This window comes from Lithobates pipiens, unplaced genomic scaffold (assembly GCF_037356315.1).
Source record: "Lithobates pipiens isolate NorthernLeopardFrog02 unplaced genomic scaffold, aLitPip1_a1.2 Scaffold_18, whole genome shotgun sequence".
Lineage (NCBI taxonomy): Eukaryota > Metazoa > Chordata > Amphibia > Anura > Ranidae > Lithobates > Lithobates pipiens.
Window position 1 is genome coordinate 534,767,523 of NW_027507758.1, and position 18,443 is coordinate 534,785,965.

The 18,443-nt window shown below is 45.6% G+C and overlaps 1 protein-coding gene across 2 annotated transcripts in view; it reads right to left on the minus strand.

Annotated features, from left to right (window-relative positions):
• CYRIA (CYFIP related Rac1 interactor A) overlaps positions 1-18,443 on the minus strand; it is a 121,058-nt gene that overhangs the window by 59,181 nt on the left and 43,434 nt on the right. For both annotated transcript variants that reach the window (XM_077488815.1, XM_077488814.1), the window contains exon 2: positions 4,818-4,884. The gene's annotated coding sequence lies outside the window, so the exon portion shown is untranslated. The remainder of the gene's footprint in view (positions 1-4,817; positions 4,885-18,443) is intronic.

Sequence of the window (18,443 nt, forward strand, 5' to 3'; positions counted from 1 at the left end):
ACATCCCAGTCAAAGCCAGAAAGGTGGGAAGGAACAGCCCAGGGGGTGAGGGCTTTTTTAGTTTACTAGGTGCCACTTTACTTTTAATATTGGCAGCTTTTTTTTTTTATATATTATATACAAACAGGTTTATCTGGCAAAATTGAAAGCAGATGCTGGTCATGTTGGAGTAAAGCCCAATTTTTTCGTATGTTCCATCTGCCTATGACCAGAAAGGAACTGATTAATGAACCGAATGTTACTGATGTCAGTTTGGGTGGCTCAGCGGGAGACAGTGGTCATGTCTATACTGTAAGCATGCTGCTTCAACATTAGTTTTGAAGCCTTTGTCATGAAATTTGGCTTTAAGGGTCTCGCTCTGGTTTTCGTAGTCTGATGTTTGGGTACAATTATTTCTGAGTTGACAGAATTGACTCTTAGGGATGTTAAGCCACCGGGGTTGGTAGCAATTGCCAGAATGAAGGAAGAAAAAAAAAAAAAAAAAAGTTACCCGCTGTTGGTTTGGTGTAATTGTTTGTATGAATTTGATTGCCTATATGATGCATTTCTAGATCCAAGAAGGCCAGGCTCTCTCTATCCGTGACAGAAGTGAAAGAGACCCATAGAGTTTGTACTGCAATGCGAGACAAATTCCTGTACCTGTGTTTCGCAACCATCCCAGATAATATTGTCAATATATCTACCCTAAAACACGATGTTGGAAGCGAAGGGGTTATTTTGCCAGATGCAAGAGGATTCCCATAGGCTCAGGGTGAGATTGGCATATGAGGGGGCAAAATTGGCCTCCATAGCCATCCCATAAACCTGTAAAAAAGTCTCATTCAAATGTGAATTGTCCTACATAGACAAAGTGAATTCCAGGTAAAAGGCAAAACCTACCCCATAAAAGAATTTTAAACGTGTTCTTTAGACTATGTAGTCTACTGCCTCACATGTATGTACTATAAGGACACCGTTTCAGAGAGCATCGCCGTTTCATCACTGAAGGTATTGATATACACAGTGTGCCCAAACTTTTTTTTTTACAATGCCATGACAAGTCCATGGTAGGCGTGAAGGTTTGGGTAATTGAAGCCATGTCCAGAGATCTACCTGTGGCTGAATATTTTCGAAAAGTGTGCCATGGGGAGACCTACTAGATTTATTGCCTTGATGTTTTATCTCCTGGTGGGTTAAATGAAGAATTGGAGATCAACACAACGTTATAGCCCTCTTCCCACACATTTTAACCCCTCCCCCCCCCCCCCATTTGTATGGTCACGGATGTCCATTACATCAGAATTTTCTGTCCCTGGCTGTTTGATCATTTCCTATATATTCCTTAGTGCTTGTAGCCTGCCATATTTTTAGTTCGTTGTTTTTCACCACGTGTTGAGTCTTGTAGTCCTGCAGATCTTTCCTCCATTTATGTACACCAAAAATGTTTTATTCTCATATCTATATACACATATAATATATATATATATATATATATATATATATATATATATATATATATATACACACACACACATACATATATACACACACACAGTTTTATATTCTACGTTTCATTTTTTATTCTTGCTAGCTTCCACATATCCTCGGCATCACTTGTTTTTGCTCTTGGATTCCGGTTGCTGATATTTAGTGTCCCCACCCACATGTCTCTCCCCAAGTCTTTATATAAAGACTGAATATTGGCTAATTTTTTACGGCATGAAGGAGCAGCCCATCAGCTGCTCTGAAATGCGTCCCGGTCCTTTAGACACTTCCAGTCTTCTGCGTTCCATGCTGGTCTCCAGTGCACTTTCGCTGACATCATCCACGAGTTCAGCGTTCCACACTGGTTTTACACAGCGCTGCCGCTTCCTCCTTGGTCCTTTCTCCGCGGCTTCCTTCTACTGGACGGGCGCACCCCAAACACCTCGCTACGGTTTGGCTCATGTTGGGACTGCAGATGCTGGGATTCCTCACATATGATGAGCCAGTTTACATTTACTGATTGTGTTTTTAACCCCTCGGCTATTAAAGTTTTCTGCACTTAGAGGCGCCTTTTTTTCTGTTTGCACACTTATACAGACTCCTCTCCTGTATCAATTGCCTTCACTGCAAACAGTTTCTCTGTGTGCATTAGAAGCTCAAGCAGCTCAGATAGAGCCTGATTAACTTCCTGACACTCATCAGCCAACTCTTTTCACTCAGCTGTGTTGTCCCTGGCACAGTTCTTTTATTCATTACATTTCTGGACGTTCAATCATGGAGGCTCAGCTCAAAATAGGGCATGTAGTAAAAATTAAAGGATTTTATTCAAAAATGTCAGAATGTTGATGAAGGTAGTAGTAAGGCAAAATATAAAATCAAGCAGATGAAATTTCATCAGAACTAAAAAAAAAAATGGCAAAAAAACTTTACTTCATTTTAGATGGCGCAAGGCAGGGTTAAATCCCTGTGAGATTTGTTTTTTCTATCTGTGCCCTATTAGAGAGATTTCCCTTCACTTCCTGTATCATAGCCAAAACAGGAAGAGGAAATCCCTGTTTTTCAACCAGGGTCACCACAACTAGAGTCCCATTGGAAGATGTCCCACTTTTTACTGTTCAGGAGACAACCCAAAATTTGGAATTTTCACTTTCAGTGGCAATGGTAATTAGGAAAAATAGAAAATATGAGTTTACCTAATAGACAGGGTGCGGTGATTGGCTCTGGTACCATGTAAAAGCTGTGGGCCAATCACAGCATCACTATAGGATTAATTTATAACAGCTTTGTTGACATTCTGATCATGTGATCGTCAAGCCACTCAAAGAGGCCAGGTACCAGGAGCCAGAATCTGCCTGTTGGATGATGTGCCTGTGCTGCTCTGCCACAGTAAATATACTGTGACTGAGCAGCAACTGCTTAAAGTCCAACTCTGAGCAAAAAAATAGAAAAAAAAATAGTTTTCCCATGCATTGGGGCTGTGCCTGCACTGCACGGGTCAACTACTCATTTTGTTTAGGGGTGAGGAGAACGTTTATACTCGCCCAATGCTTAGTTCCACCAGAAAACGGCACTCCCCCATGGTCCAGCGGTGGACTGTCCCTGGTCTATGGAGCATGCTCTGGACTTGATGACATCAGAAACAGTCCACAATTCAAGACTGCTGAAGAATGGCAGTGCTGAACTGGTCTTTTGCTGGGAGGATTAAATAAGTATATGCGATTTCTGCCCTAGACAAAATGAGCAGTTAGCCCGTGAAGTGCCAAGGGATGGGCTTTAAGTCATCACAATGGTGCAGATGAACTTCAAAGAGGGATGTGCGTTTGCCCTTATTCAGCTGTACTCTCTCAATGTCAGCTCAGTGGCAGGTCCCCAGTGTGGTTGTCCTATTGTCTGCCTTATCTTAGGGCTTCTAATTGACACACTGTCAGAAATACTGGATATTTAAAGTGTTACCAAACCCAGGACCCTGCATTCACTACATTTGGTCTCCCACAATACACAGAACATGGAAATGCAATTCTTTTAGTAAATATAAACTGCTAAATACCCTTTCTCATCAGCAGTTAGAGTGGTCTTGTGACTTCTACCAGTGTCTGGTTAAAGCTTGTAGGAGGAGTTTTCATTCTCCTCGATTGTGCTATGAGGCTGCAGGACCCCTGACCCTCTGTCTAGACAGTGCTGATCACATGCACTCCCCCAACTCCTCGAGCAATACACAGCAAACTGAGCATGTGCAGCTTGCCCCCAAGGCTCTAAGATCGGGGACTGTGGAAGAAGGGGAGGATCAAAAAAGACAGGATCAAACAGGCTTTTTACACAATGCAGAGGATTAACCTCTTAGGTTCCACAGCGAGTCTAACAAGCATGCTCTACTGCATATACAGATTGATTTTACACTTATTAAACATAATTAAAAGAAACATTGACAGGTAGTTTTTTTTTTTTTGTGAAAGACAAGACCCAGCTCTTTAGAGTACATAATGGCTTTGAACCGTGACGTGACTCCTGTGTAAATGTGTGGGAGTGATGTCATCATAGCTTGGCTATTTAAGCAGCCAGACAGAGCGAACCTACAAGGAAAACTGGGTAAAAGGTGGTAGCGGCAGGGCATTAGTGTAGCGCTGCGGGTTTTCCTTTGACAGGCAAGGCTGCCATAATGTGGCTAGTTAAAGGGTCTGGAGGATATTAGTCTACAAATACCATACTAGTGATCCCACAATAGGGATAACATTTTTGCGTAAGGGAGTTTAACAAGACAAAATCCCCTCCAAAAATTAGAAGAGAAGTGGTTTAACCTTAAACTGCATAGAGGGCTCTTTACTGTAAGAGCGGCAAGGATGTGGAATTCCCTTCCACAGGCGGGGGCCTCAGCGGGGAGCATTGATAGTTTAAAAAAAAAATAATAATTAGATAAGCACCTGAACGACCACAACATACAGGGATATACAATGTAATACTGACATATAATCACACATATAGGTTGGACATGATGGACAACCTAAGAACAACCTTACCCCTTGACATGTCTGCTTAAAAACAGGGTGAAGTACAAGCAAATAGTGGGGGGAAAAACCCTCCAAAAACCCCAAAAGGTAAGCCCCCACTGTTTTAACATTTAATACTGCAAATTCAGGTCAATACAGATACCCCAATGCCAAAGGATTGAGCACCTCTGCTACAAGCAATGCTTAGGTTCTATTGGAGGAGGAGAAAAATGATGCTGTCGAAATAAAACTTTGCTGATTGGAGGAAAAAGGAAAGATCAAAACACATTAAAAAGAATCAGAATTGTCACATTCCATTCACTCAATAAAGTTAGAAACTTGAACTATTTTTGAAATCTAGAATTTTACCTTTTCCACCAACTCTCTGGATGAACGTCTCCCAACAAGCTACTCTCTTAACATGAGTTCTGTCGACCTGTCAAGAGAACAATGCAACTGTTGAATACATTTGATGCAATTATGCTTATATCATACATCTTAACAGCAGTTTCTACTTTCAGCAAAAAAAAAAAAAAAGCAAAGAAAAGACTCCTTTACATCCCCCTGCAATATGCTCCACCATCAAACACTTCACAGTTATAGGTACAGTGATTTTTTTCTTTATTTTGGATAGAGTAGGGAATTGTTAAAACCTGTCAAGTTTTTTTCCTCCTTTGTCCAATTGAAAGATTTCTCATTTTCAGTCCAGTAGACAACAGAAAGTGGGAGGAAATTTACTTAAAGAGGGGAATGCCCTCTTAGAATAAACCAGAGGTAGGGGTGCTACTACCCAATAAGATTAGAATTCTTTTTCAGAGCTAACAAGGTGCAGAAAGAGTCTCCCAGCTGCAATGGCAAAGAGAAAAGATGGTCAGCAACTCCTTGCCTGCTCTTTAAAATCTTCAAAAAAAATGTATGGATTCTCCATAAAAGAAACAGTAACAGGCAGCAGACGTAAACGCATTTCAGCCTTGTGGGCCTTGCTCACTACCAAATACCCTCTTAGACAGTCGTCACTGGAACAAGTTGGAAGATTTGGCCTCTAGTTCTGTTTTGGTAACTAAAAAGCTGAAATTTCCCTTTCAGTCCTTGTGACAATAATCAAAGGATTGTGCCCAGACTACTATGTACACAAATGTATTTATATATTTTAAACCAACAAATGCATTTGGAACAAGTCCTTGTTTACCTTTGTAGCTATAGGTATTGTGAAGAAACTCATCTTCAAAAGTTCACAAAAGTAATGAGCACCGGGATTTAATAGAACGTGTCGTCAAGCCAACATCTCAGTGCCAGATGTGGATGCAAATCCTGGTTAATGCCTAAACAAAGATGCCATTATACGGAACATACTACATCCACATGTGGATGGACAGGTTTTCCATACATCCATTTGCAGGCATTTCCATTGATGTAATTTGGGAGGCAGCAGCTACATGGAAACAGCCTCTGCTCCCAACAGGACATTGATCCTTTTGGTGAAGAAAGCATAGTAAGAGGGAGTACGGTTAGGAATAATAAAGACATGCTAGTGTTAGGATGCAGACACACGTGTGCATTTTGGAAATGTACTGCAAACACGCATTGTTCTTTTGGTTCCATCATTAGATCATTCCATCATTAGATCATGGCCCCAAACACACTCTGCCTGTGCATCCCCATGCAGGTAGACATGGCCCTCACATGGGCGTGTATTGTAGTACACTAAACTACTGCACACAAGTAATGAGTCCACAGCTATGCCATATTTATACATGTGAAATTAATGGTTTGATTCGAATTGTATTGTTAAATAAAATAAACATGAATATATGCAGTACTGAATTGTAGGGCTGAAACGATTAATCGGCATTATCGATAATGAAAATCGTTCCATTACAAGGCAGCAGCGCCGCACTATGTGACCAGGCACGTTCGCACCTCTCCTCCTTGCTGACGTCAGCTCCCCCCTGATATTCTCAGCCCTGCCCGCTGCTGCCTTGAGGGAATAGACAGAGAGAGGCGAGAAGCAGCCATGAGAGCAGAGCTGCACCTGTGTGAAGTGATAAGGTAGCGGATAATGGCTATACAGAATACTCAGTCAGTACAGTAATTTCTGTGATGACAAGTGCCCCATGATCCTAAGTATTTCTGGGAGGAAGTGCCCCATCACTGGTGTTCCAGGGGGTGGGTGGAATAGTGCCCCATCATTGGTTGGAATGCCCCATTGGGTGTTCCTGGGAGGGGTGTGGATAGTGCCCCATCGGTGTTCCTGGAATGGGGAGGGGGGGTATAGTGCCCCATCATTGGTGTTCCCTGGAGGAATAGTATTCCATCATTGGTGTTCCCGGGCAGAATAGTACCCCTGTTTCATTGCATATGGCGACCCATCACATTTGGCTAACTGCTGGACTGCGCACTATATGCGTTCCAACACTGTGGCGATCTGCGCTTGCGCAGAATTTTGTGCCCACACCCCTGAGTACAGGTTTAAGCCCCACCATCGAAGTGGACATGCAGTTAGATTATAATTATGCAGAACTAAGCAAGGTCGTGCCTGAAGCATGGCGAGCCCTTGAGGGGTCCTACGTTGAAACGCATATGGCGGCGTCGCGCATGAGCACTCCAGCGGGTAGCAAAATGTGATGGGTAGCCGAATGTGACATGACACCCCATTATTGGTTTTCCCTGGAGGAATAGTGCCCCGTCATTGGTGTTCCTGGTAGGAACAGAAACAGCAGGATACCTGTATATGACAAAGGACTCAGTCATGCATTATAATATTACAGTCTTTGAAACAATAATCAGCCAACTAAATCGATTATGAAAACAATCGTTCGTTGCATTCCTAGTGAACTGACCCCTATTATACAAGTAGATGTCAATGCAGCTCCTTGTAGGAGAGCAGAACAGAACTAAATAAAAATGCTGCAAAATGTGCTGCAAAAAGTACGGCTATCTGTTCCCACATCAGTAAACGTCTTTCACAAGGGATATAAAAAAAAAATTCCCTGTATGGAAAAATCAGTAGGTAACCCTGGTGACAATCAAATGGTTAGAATAGAAAGTGTGTGCCTGTGGCAATTACCATATATGGGCATGAAATCTCTCGCATGCCACTGGAACATCCTTTATCAAAATGACAATCCCAGCAGCATTATCAGCACTACAAAAGCATCGCACAGCGGAGGAGGGGGCCGCACAAACAAGTGCACAGGAAAAACACATAATTATGCAAGCTCACCATCACCTCCGAACATGTATGATTTTGGAGGCTGCAGACATCAGTCTTTTCTTTCACCATGTGATCCAATGTCTTTTACAATAATATGGACATAGCATAGATGAGGACAAAGCAATACATAATACAGCTTAAGGCATCACACACACACACACACACACACACACACGTACCAATCCGTACACTTGGGCGGGAGGCACCAATGCTCCACGGAGCCAGCCTGTTCAAATTAATGGCAGGTGGGTGGCCGTAAGGACCTGTAAGTGCATCTCTGATTACATCTGTGCAGGACCGATGCACCAATCAGATGCTGACGGACTGCGATCTGATCCACACATTGTACCCATAGTCCAAGATCCATGAGATGACCTGTCATTAAATTGAACAGGCTGCCTGCATGTGGCAGCTCAGAGCTCCTATGCATCAGGTGAAGATGGCATGCCTAAGTAAATGAGGCCTTAGTCCCAAGTTCACAATAAGGCGGCCTGTCAGGCGACTTGGCCACCTGACAAGTCGGTTCCATTGCGATGCATGGAGCGCGATCTAATTGGAGTGACTCGAGTCGCTCCAACTTAGAAAATGGTTCCTGTACTACTTGGTGGCGATTTCAGACCGGCTTGCATTGACTTCTATTACAGAAGTCGTTTGCAAGTCACCCTGTATGGGGCAGCTTCAGGACCTTTCACACTGGGGTGGGAGGTGCATCAGTGGTAAAGTGCCGCTATTTTTACCGGCACTTTACCATCGAATTTGCAGCAATATTCGGCTGCTAGCAGGCCGGTTTTACCCCACCCCTAGCGGCCAAGAAAGGGTTAGGCCGCGTACACACGGGCGGACTGTTCGCCCAACCTTGTCCGCTGAACAGTGTTTGGGCGGACAGTCCGCTCGTGTGTGGGCTTTCAGCGGACAGTTTCAGCGGACAGTTGGACGGACAAAGTCTTTCGGAAATTCCGAAAAACTGTCCGCTGAAACCGTGTTTGAGCGAACAGTCCGCCCGTGTGTGGGCCTGTCCGCTGTACTTTCGAAATGAGCGGACTGTTCCCGCTCGGAAAGTCCGCCCATTTCGAGCGCGTGTACAGGTAGGCGGGGCCCGCGAAGGAGACGTCGCGGGCTCCGCCGCCTGGAATGGGCTTAAAGGGGAACCCCAACGCCGAAAAAAATCGGCGTGGGGGTTCCCCCAAAGTCCACACCAGACCCTTGTCCGAGCACGCTACCCGGCCGGCCAGGAAAGGGGGGCGAGCGAGCGCGCCCCCCCTCCTGAGCCGTACCAGGCCGCGTGCCCTCAACATGGGGGGGTGCCTTGGGGAAGGGGGGGCCGCGCGGCCCCCCCACCCCAAAGCACCTTGTCCCCATGTTGATGAGGACAAGGGCCTCTTCCCGACAACCCTGGCCGTTGGTTGTCGGGGTCTGCGGGCGGGGGGCTTATCGGAATCCGGGAGCCCCCTTTAAGAAGGGGGCCCCCGGATACCGGCCCCCCACCCTATGTGAATGAGTATGGGGTACAATGTACCCCTACCCATTCACCTGTGAAGTAAAGTACAAAAAAAAAACACAACACAGGGAAAAAATATTTTATTGCACAGCTCCGGGGGTCTTCCGTCTTCGGGGGTCTTCTCGCCGGACTCCTCCGCTATCTGTGTGTAGCTCTTTTACTAGCGGAGGAGTCCGGCTTTCTTCCTCCCCGCCGCCGGCCTCTTCTCCCGACTTCGGGGGTCTTGTCCCCCTCTTCGGTTCTTCTGCCGGGCCACCGCGCCTTCTTGTAGCTCTTTTACAGGCGGTGGCCCGGTCTTCTGTCGCCGCTGTCGTCGCCGCCGCCGCCTTCCGTTCTTGTTCTTCTTGTTCTTCTTCTTCTTCCCCAGGAGATGTTGACTCGACGAGCTCTCCGGCCGGAATGCCAGAGCCGCGCTGTGCGGTCACTTATATAGTGACAATGGGGCGGTGTCACATGGTATATGTCACATGGGTTGGTCACATGGGTTGATGTCACATGGGGACTATGACATCGTAAGGGGGCGGGGTCACCATATGACCAACCCATGTGACATATACCATGTGACACCGCCCCATTGTCACTATATAAGTGACCGCACAGCGCGGCTCTGGCATTCCGGCCGGAGAGCTCGTCGAGTCAACATCTCCTGGGGAAGAAGAAGAACAAGAAGAAGAACAAGAACGGAAGGCGGCGGCGGCGGCGGCGACGACAGCGGCGACAGAAGACCGGGCCACCGCCTGTAAAAGAGCTACAAGAAGGCGCGGTGGCCCGGCAGAAGAACCGAAGGCGGCGACAGAAGAACGGAAGGCAGCGGCGACAGAAGACCGGGCCACCGCCTGCAAAAGAGCTACAAGAAGGCGCGGTGGCCCGGCAGGAGAACCGAAGAGGGGGACAAGACCCCCGAAGTCGGGAGAAGAGGCCGGCGGCGGGGAGGAAGAAAGCCGGACTCCTCCGCTAGTAAAAGAGCTACACACAGATAGCGGAGGAGTCCGGCGAGAAGACCCCCGAAGACGGAAGACCCCCGGAGCTGTGCAATAAAATATTTTTTCCCTGTGTTGTGTTTTTTTTTGTACTTTATTTCACAGGTGAATGGGTAGGGGTACATTGTACCCCATACTCATTCACATAGGGTGGGGGGCCGGTATCCGGGGGCCCCCTTCTTAAAGGGGGCTCCCGGATTCCGATAAGCCCCCCGCCCGCAGACCCCGACAACCAACGGCCAGGGTTGTCGGGAAGAGGCCCTTGTCCTCATCAACATGGGGACAAGGTGCTTTGGGGTGGGGGGGCCGCGCGGCCCCCCCTTCCCCAAGGCACCCCCCCATGTTGAGGGCACGCGGCCTGGTACGGCTCAGGAGGGGGGGCGCGCTCGCTCGCCCCCCTTTCCTGGCCGGCCGGGTAGCGTGCTCGGACAAGGGTCTGGTGTGGACTTTGGGGGAACCCCCACGCCGATTTTTTTCGGCGTTGGGGTTCCCCTTTAAGCCCATTCCAGGCGGCGGAGCCCGCGACGTCTCCTTGGCGGGCCCCGCCTACCTGTACACGCGCTCGAAATGGGCGGATTTGCCTCCGCCTTACGTGGGCGAGTCCGTTCATTTCAAAAGTTGAGCGGACTGTTTGGCAAACAGTTCGTTGAAACAGTCCGCTCGTGTGTGGGCAAGTCCGCTCATGCAAATTTTAAGCGGACTGTTTGCCGAAACTGTTTGACGAACAAGGTTGGGCAAACAGTCCGCGCGTGTGTACGCGGCCTTAGAACCACCACAAAGTGCTTTGCCGTGGTATAGCCACGCTGCCCCATTGATTTCAATGGGCAGGAGTGGTGTATACACCGCTCCAAAGATGCTTACAGGACTTTTTTTACCGTCCTGCCAGCACACCGCTCCAATGCACTAGAGACACAGCAGCGACTCTTTCAGGGCGCTTTTTTTTTTAGCACTGTAGCGCCTGGAAAGCACCCCAGCGTGAAAGGGGCTAAGTAAATGAAGCCTTAGCCCCGGTTCACACTAAGGCAATGCATCTTCACCTGATGCATAGGAGGTCTGAGCTGCCACATGCAGGCAGCCTGACAAGTCACGCTCCATGCATCACAATGGAACTGATCTAATGGGAACGACTCAAGTCGCTCCGACTTAGAAAAAGGTTCCTGTACTACTTGGTGACAACTTCGGAGTGGCTTGCATTGACTACTATTACAGACGTCGTTTGCAAGTTGCCCTGTACAGGGCAGCTTCCGAGTTGAGACTTTAAAGCCGTCCCAGTGTGAACCGTCACTTAAGGTGCACACATTTTGAGTATCAACACAAATGAGTATATTACAGGTATTTATGCAGCCATGACAAGTTATTCAATGCTTTACATACAGTACATTCACATCAGTCCCTGCCCTCAAGGAACTTACTATCCAAGGTCCTTCTAGGTCTTTGAAATGTCAGAGGAAACCAGAGTACCAAGAGGAAACCCATGCACACTCCATGCAGAAAGTGTACGGACCAGGACCCCGGTGCTGCAAGACAGGAGTGCTAACCACCAAGCCATTGTGGGAGTCACGCATGTGGCTGTCGGATTCTTGCAATGTCTCATGGAACTTGTAGTTCCACAAGGGCAGGAGTGCGGAGGTTGCCTACTCTTGTACCTTATTGGATAAGCCTAAATGTGTGCATACCGAGTCCTGTGGACCCTAATGCAGGATGCATGTATACATACACCCAGGTCAAGGTTGTAGTCTTTGCTAATGCAACTTGACCATAGACATAATATAACATCCAACAGTTTGGGGGTTTTATTTTAATTAACAGGTGAACTCTGGGATAAGAAAGTATTGTGTAAACATGAATCCTGTATTCTTACTTGGATCTTGGTGTGCTTTGTGTACCTCTTCCAGGTCTTTGCAGTAATGCAGTGTGAAACTTGTGCTGGAGCCTCCTATAATTAAATGAGAAGTCCAGCCTGAGCTTCTCCTGTGGGTTACAATTGGTTTTGCACTCCTGTAACCCATTTAGAGCAGAGAGCAGTCTGAAGTCCGCTCTCTGCTGATGTCATCCCGACAAAGTTGGGATCCACCAGGTACCTGGACTGATACAGGCTCAACCTCTCAGCGAGCCGATGAGAGACTGATGGTCGTTCCCCACCCCTCCACAGCTCAGCGCTCAATGTGAGCGTGGAGGAACAGAGAGAGGAGAGCTGCTGATTGACAGTCAGCAGCTCTTTGCTTGGGGAGCTGTGAGAACCGAGCCATCAGCGGTTTTCGATCGCTCTGGTTCCCAGTAAAGAGGCACAGATGAAGCATCGGACCTAGGTGCTGCATCCACCTAGGTAAGACCCCTTTCACACCACACCGCCCATAGCGTCAGCGGTAAAACGCCACTAATTTTAGTAGCGTTTTACCACCGGATTTGTGGCGCATTTTGGCCGCTAGCGGGGCGCTTTTACCCCCGCTAGCAGCCGAGAAAGGGTTAAAACCACCCACAATAGCGGCGTTTTGCCAGCGGTATTACAGCACTGCCCCATTGATTTCAATGGGGAGCAGCGGTAAACACTCCGCTCCTTCACCGCTCCAAAGAAGCTGCTGGCAGGACTTTTCCCTGACGTCCTGCCAGCGCACCGCTGTAGTGTGAAAGCCCTCGGGCTTTCACACTACAGACAATGGTGCAGCTTTTTTAGGGCGGATTGCAGGCGCCATTTCTAACGCTATAGCACCTGCAAAACGCCCTGGTGTGAAAGGGGTCCAAGTATGATGGTTAAAAAAAAAAAAAAAAAACACACACAACCCATACTTGTCTTTTAAGACCAGCCAGAGCTTGGTGTCTGGTCTTGTATACACCCCCACAGCTCTGCTCAACCCATGTACAGCACAGGGATGATGTCACTACAACTTTTACAAGGTAATATCTGGGTTTGCAACAACATTTAGTACACACTAAGTGGATTTATATTTTGTGTGCCTATTGAAGAGTATATTAAATTCAATGTTTTTGTGCCTAGAGTACAGCTGTAAATTACAATTGACAGATATTAGATATAGATATACACACACATACAGTAACAAATCAGATAAGAAAACAAAAAATAGCTTTATGTAACCATGTTCTATTATATTTTATTAACTGAATGGACAGAGTCAAAGCATAAAAAACTATTAGGTCCAGTCCACACTGGTGCGCCATGTGCTCTGACTTTGCGAGCACATGACAAGTTACGCCCCATTACGTGGTTGTAAACCCTTTACAACCACTTTTTACTACAGGTAAGTCTATAATAAGGCTTACCTGTAGCTATCCCAGATATCTCCTAAACCTGTATCAGCATGTGCCAACATCATCGGCACAAACATACTGAAGCAATGGCACGGACCTGCTGTTGCTTCCGCTAGTGTGCTGTTACTGACTGCTCCCACATTCATGCGCAGGAGTGACATCATTGCAGCTCCAGCCAATCACAGCGCCAGAGCCCGTGATACCCGGAAGTAACTCCGGGAGCGATGTCGCCTGGCGGAGCAGTGTACGGGGACCACTACAGGGGCTGCGATCTAAGGTGAGTATTTCATATACAGCTAGTATGCTATGCATATTAAGGCCTCTTTCACATGGGACGGATCAGTAATGATCCGCCCCGTGATGATCCGCTCGCTCAGCGGGGATCGCTCCGTTGTCCCCGCTGAGCCGGCTGCGGACAGGGCGGTCTCCGCACACTGTGCAGGGACCGCCCTGTCAGCTCTCCATTCTCCTCTATGGGGATCGGACGAGCACGGACCGTGTGTCCGTGTTCATCCGATCCGCTCTGCAGACAGACAGAAAAATAAGATTTTCCTCCGTCTGCAGAATCGGACAATTGCGGAGGCGGACAATAGCAGGTGTCTGCTGATGCTCATCCGCAGACACCTGCTATCCCATAGGGATGAATGTATGGCCCGTATTTCATCCGCAAACGGATGGATGAAATACGGACATACCATCCGCATGTGTGAAAGGGGCCTAACTCATTATACCTTTGTCTTGCAGCTTTTTTTTTTTTTCATTGTGGGTTTACAACCACTTTATGTACAATGGAACCATTCCAATAGGAGCGACTAAAGTTGCTCCGACTTAGAAAAAGGTTTGTGCACTACTTGCATTGACTTCTGTTAAAGAAGTCGTTCTCAAGTTGTGCCGAAGTCGCACTGGGGTATCGATTTTGAAATCATAGCAGTGTAAACCGGTTCTTACCACACACTGCAATGTTGACAATGTAAATGGTTCCATAAAGCGAGTTATGACAGAATAATGTATTAGCATTTTCTATATTTTGGATATGGTCAACCAAAGGTTTCCACCATGACTTTTCTTGTAGATGTACTGCTTGCTGACCTGTAAAAAGGGCTGTAACTAACAATTTTTTTCATAATGGATTAGCTGGCCGATTATTTATTCGATTACCGTAATAACCTTTTAAAAAAAGTGTGGTGTACAATTTAATTTAGTTATGGTAATATGTAAAGTTTAAAAAAATAATAAAAGCAATTTATTCTTAAAATATCTCTATACACAGTGGTAAAGATAAATAACCAACTATATGGATAGGGAGTAAAATCTTGAATCCACTCTGAGAATAACAGACAGAAGAGATATACACCGTATATACTATTAGAGGTTGAATCTGATAAATCTCAGACTCAGACCACATTTTTATTTAAAGTGGAGTTCCATCCCACAATAAATAAATAAAAGCATTAATGTGCTTAAAAAAACAAAAAAACAAAAAAAAAAAACATTTGGAGAATTTTTTTTTACTCCCCTCTAAATGCCTGTTGCTAGGGGGTCCTTAGTAGTCTGCCTCCTTCGGCGCCTGGACTCCTAACGTCACTTCCCTCTGTGCAGGAAGGGAGGCCTCTCCCCCCTCCCTCTTGTCAATCATCTGGGACACGTAACAGGTCCCAGATGATTGGGCAAAGTGGGTGCCTGGCTGTGAAGCCGCAGCCGGGTGGCCACAGTTAAAATGCCTGTATCGCTGAGCGGAGGGGGGGGGGGGGAGACGAACAGGGCTTCGATCCCCTGCATCGCTGGACCCTGGGACAGGCAAGTGTCCAATTACTAAAAGTCAGCAGCTGCAATATTTGTAGCTGCTGACTTATTTTTAATTTTTTTTAAGTGGAACTCTGCTCTAACTTGGCAGATAGTAACCCACGTTTAAAACGTCCATTTTGCCGCATTGACATGCCACGTTTAGCCGCATTTGTGTTTAGAAATATATAAATACATTATATAAATATATAATAATAATATATAAATACATTATATGCTGGCCATACATACAAAAACAGTGCCTTCCTTAAAAAAAAATAATAATTTTAAGAACGTTTGAATGATTTTCTAATCGTTAGTGGGGTCAAATTGGTGTTTGTTTTTAACCACAGTGACAGGAAAAGGTAGAAATAGAAAACTTCTTGGTGAAAGGAATTTTCAGACAGTGTATGTGGTTTTCGTTCAGAAATTACATTAATTTTAAAAGAGAATGTTAAAAGCAAGTGAAGATTTCAAACATTTTTCATCTGAATATTGTGATCTTATGCGTGTGGCCAGCATTAAAGAAAAAAAAAAAAAAAAAAAATTTCAGCCCTTTATAGTACAAAAAGAGCAAATCTCCACTGTAAGGGGTTCATTTTTTTTACTGTGCAAATGTGAAAGTAGTATTTACAGCAAAAAAAAGTGTAAATAATTGCGAATGTGAATATTACTTTCACTGTTGCACAGTAAAAAATAAAATAAAAAATTAACCCCTTACAGTAGCGATTTGCTCTTTTTGTAATATAAAGGGCTAATTTTAGTTTCTTTACCCCCATTATGTTGCTGGCTGAGTAATTGATCAAAATAGTAATCGATTAATTTCATAATTGATTGGTTGTTTCGGTCCTACTGTAAAGTAATGATATTTGGGAAGGTATCATACCATTCTTTAGCTGTAGGATTGCAGATTTCCAATATTTTGGCACGGACTATAGACATTACTTCAGCTTGGACCACATCCACTACATATGGTGGAGTACCTTGGTTTGAGCGACGTTCATTGTCGCAATCAAAACTACAGTGATCCATTTCAATTGGGGGTTAAATGCCATGAGCCATAAAGGCTAATCTGTGCCTAATTGGCTCATGGATATAATAAAGGAGCTGTTGGGCAACATCAATCGCATGGAAGAGAACACATTTCCCAATCACTGTTCTTCTGAGTCTTTATATCTACCTGCACTTCTCCTCACCTCTTTACACTGGCATAAAACACAAGCGACCCCACTCTTACCCTCCCAACCTTCGCCCTACCCCTCTAACCCATCCTGCATGTACTTTTCCTCCCCATTACCTAGAGAAGCAACATGTACTCCTCAAATCTGCTGCCCGAGTCCTTGGAAACGCTAATCCATCACTGCAGATGATCCCTGACAATCCCTTCATGATGACATTCTGTGACTGGAGATGGTAACATTCATCCGCACCTCCTCAAAATGGCCAAAAATAGGTTAAGCCTTAAATGTAGCAACCATTGTTTCTACCATGAGAAATTGGGAACATCTGTAAGCTGAACAAAAAAAAAAAAAATATATGCTGTCAACTATACACAATAGTTACCACTGAAAATTCATTCAGAGGTGGAATTACACCTGAAAAAAGGGAGGAGGAACGACATTTCAGCCATTTGCTGCGGAATGTAAATTATCTATAAAGATAACATTCACCCAAAGTGACAACAAATCCATGGACCAATGAATCATGAAAATGATGATTATACATTATCCAAATGCTTGTGCGGAAAATTTTGAAATGCTCATTTTGCCTTCTAGAATTGCCATAGAAACAATTGAGGATGTACAATTACCATTTCTGTATTCAGAAACAAGCTGCAGTCAGAAATGTGAGTCAGCAGCGACCAGGAAACACAATACAGCAAAATCTGCACCACCTGAGCCTATGTACTGACACCGAATGTCAGGGGACTAGCCACTGTCATTATTCAGCATATCATTACTGGGGCACGCAAGAGGCTGGAGCCTGGGAAGAAAAAAACCTGTGAATAAAGTTTACTGTATGGATTGACTTAAACCAAGGACTAGAAGTGCCTGCTAGGAGCACGGTGACCTAAACCACGGACTAGAAGTGCCTGCTAGGAGCACGGTGACCTAAACCACGGACTAGAAGTGCCTGCTAGGAGCACGGTGACCTAAACCACGGACTAGAAGTGCCTGCTAGGAGCACGGTGACCTAAACCACGGACTAGAAGTGCCTGCTAGGAGCACGGTGACCTAAACCACGGACTAGAAGTGCCTGCTAGGAGCACAGTGACCTAAACCACGGACTAGAAGTGCCTGCTAGGAGCACAGTGACCTAAACCACGGACTAGAAGTGCCTGCTAGGAGCACGGTGACCCAAGCCTGACTAGAAGTGCCTGCTAGGAGCACGGTGACCCAAGCCTGAGTAGAAGGGCCTGCTAGGAGCACGGTGACCTAAACCACGGACTAGAAGTGCCTGCTAAGAGCATGGTGACCTAAACCACGGACTAGAAGTGCCTGCTAAGAGCATGGTGACCTAAACCATGGACTAGAAGTGCCTGCTAAGAGCATGGTGACCTAAACCATGGACTAGAAGTGCCTGCTCTCTGAAAGTGCTTTACATGAGAATGGTAACCTTAACCAAAGGCCAAAAGTGCCAGCTAAACGAATAGTGCAAAGTCGAGGACTAAAAGTACTTGTTAGGAGGATATTGTCCTAATCCAAGAACTGGATGTGCCTGACTGGAGAATGGTAACCTAAAAACAAGAGCTGGATGTGCCCGCTTTCTCAAAATGTGACTACAGAAAGCCAGCCTACACCAAGGGCCCATTCAGACTATTGTGTTGCAGTAAAAAAAATGCATATTTAACCACATTATCACAATGCATGAAACTAAGTGCTGTGTGCGGTTTTGCCATTTATTGTGAATGGCACCTCAATAGCACACAACTTACATGATTTTTGGTGTAATGCACAGATGTGACCCCTCTGTATGTTGTGTTGTAAAACTTGTGCATCTCCATAAAGATATGCATTGTGGTGGGTTGACAGCCCAGTACAGTCTCAAATGGGACAAAAGCTGCACGCGGATCTCCAGCTACATTGCATATGCCAGTTTCACACAGCAATAATATATGACAAATTTGCTGGTCAAAGAAACCCCCACAAGAAACCGATTAACCTAGATCAATGTGTAGATAGGTAGTACCCACCGTAAAAATAAGCCAGCAGGGCAGTATGGTAAGTGGATTTAAAACACACTTGGGATAAATG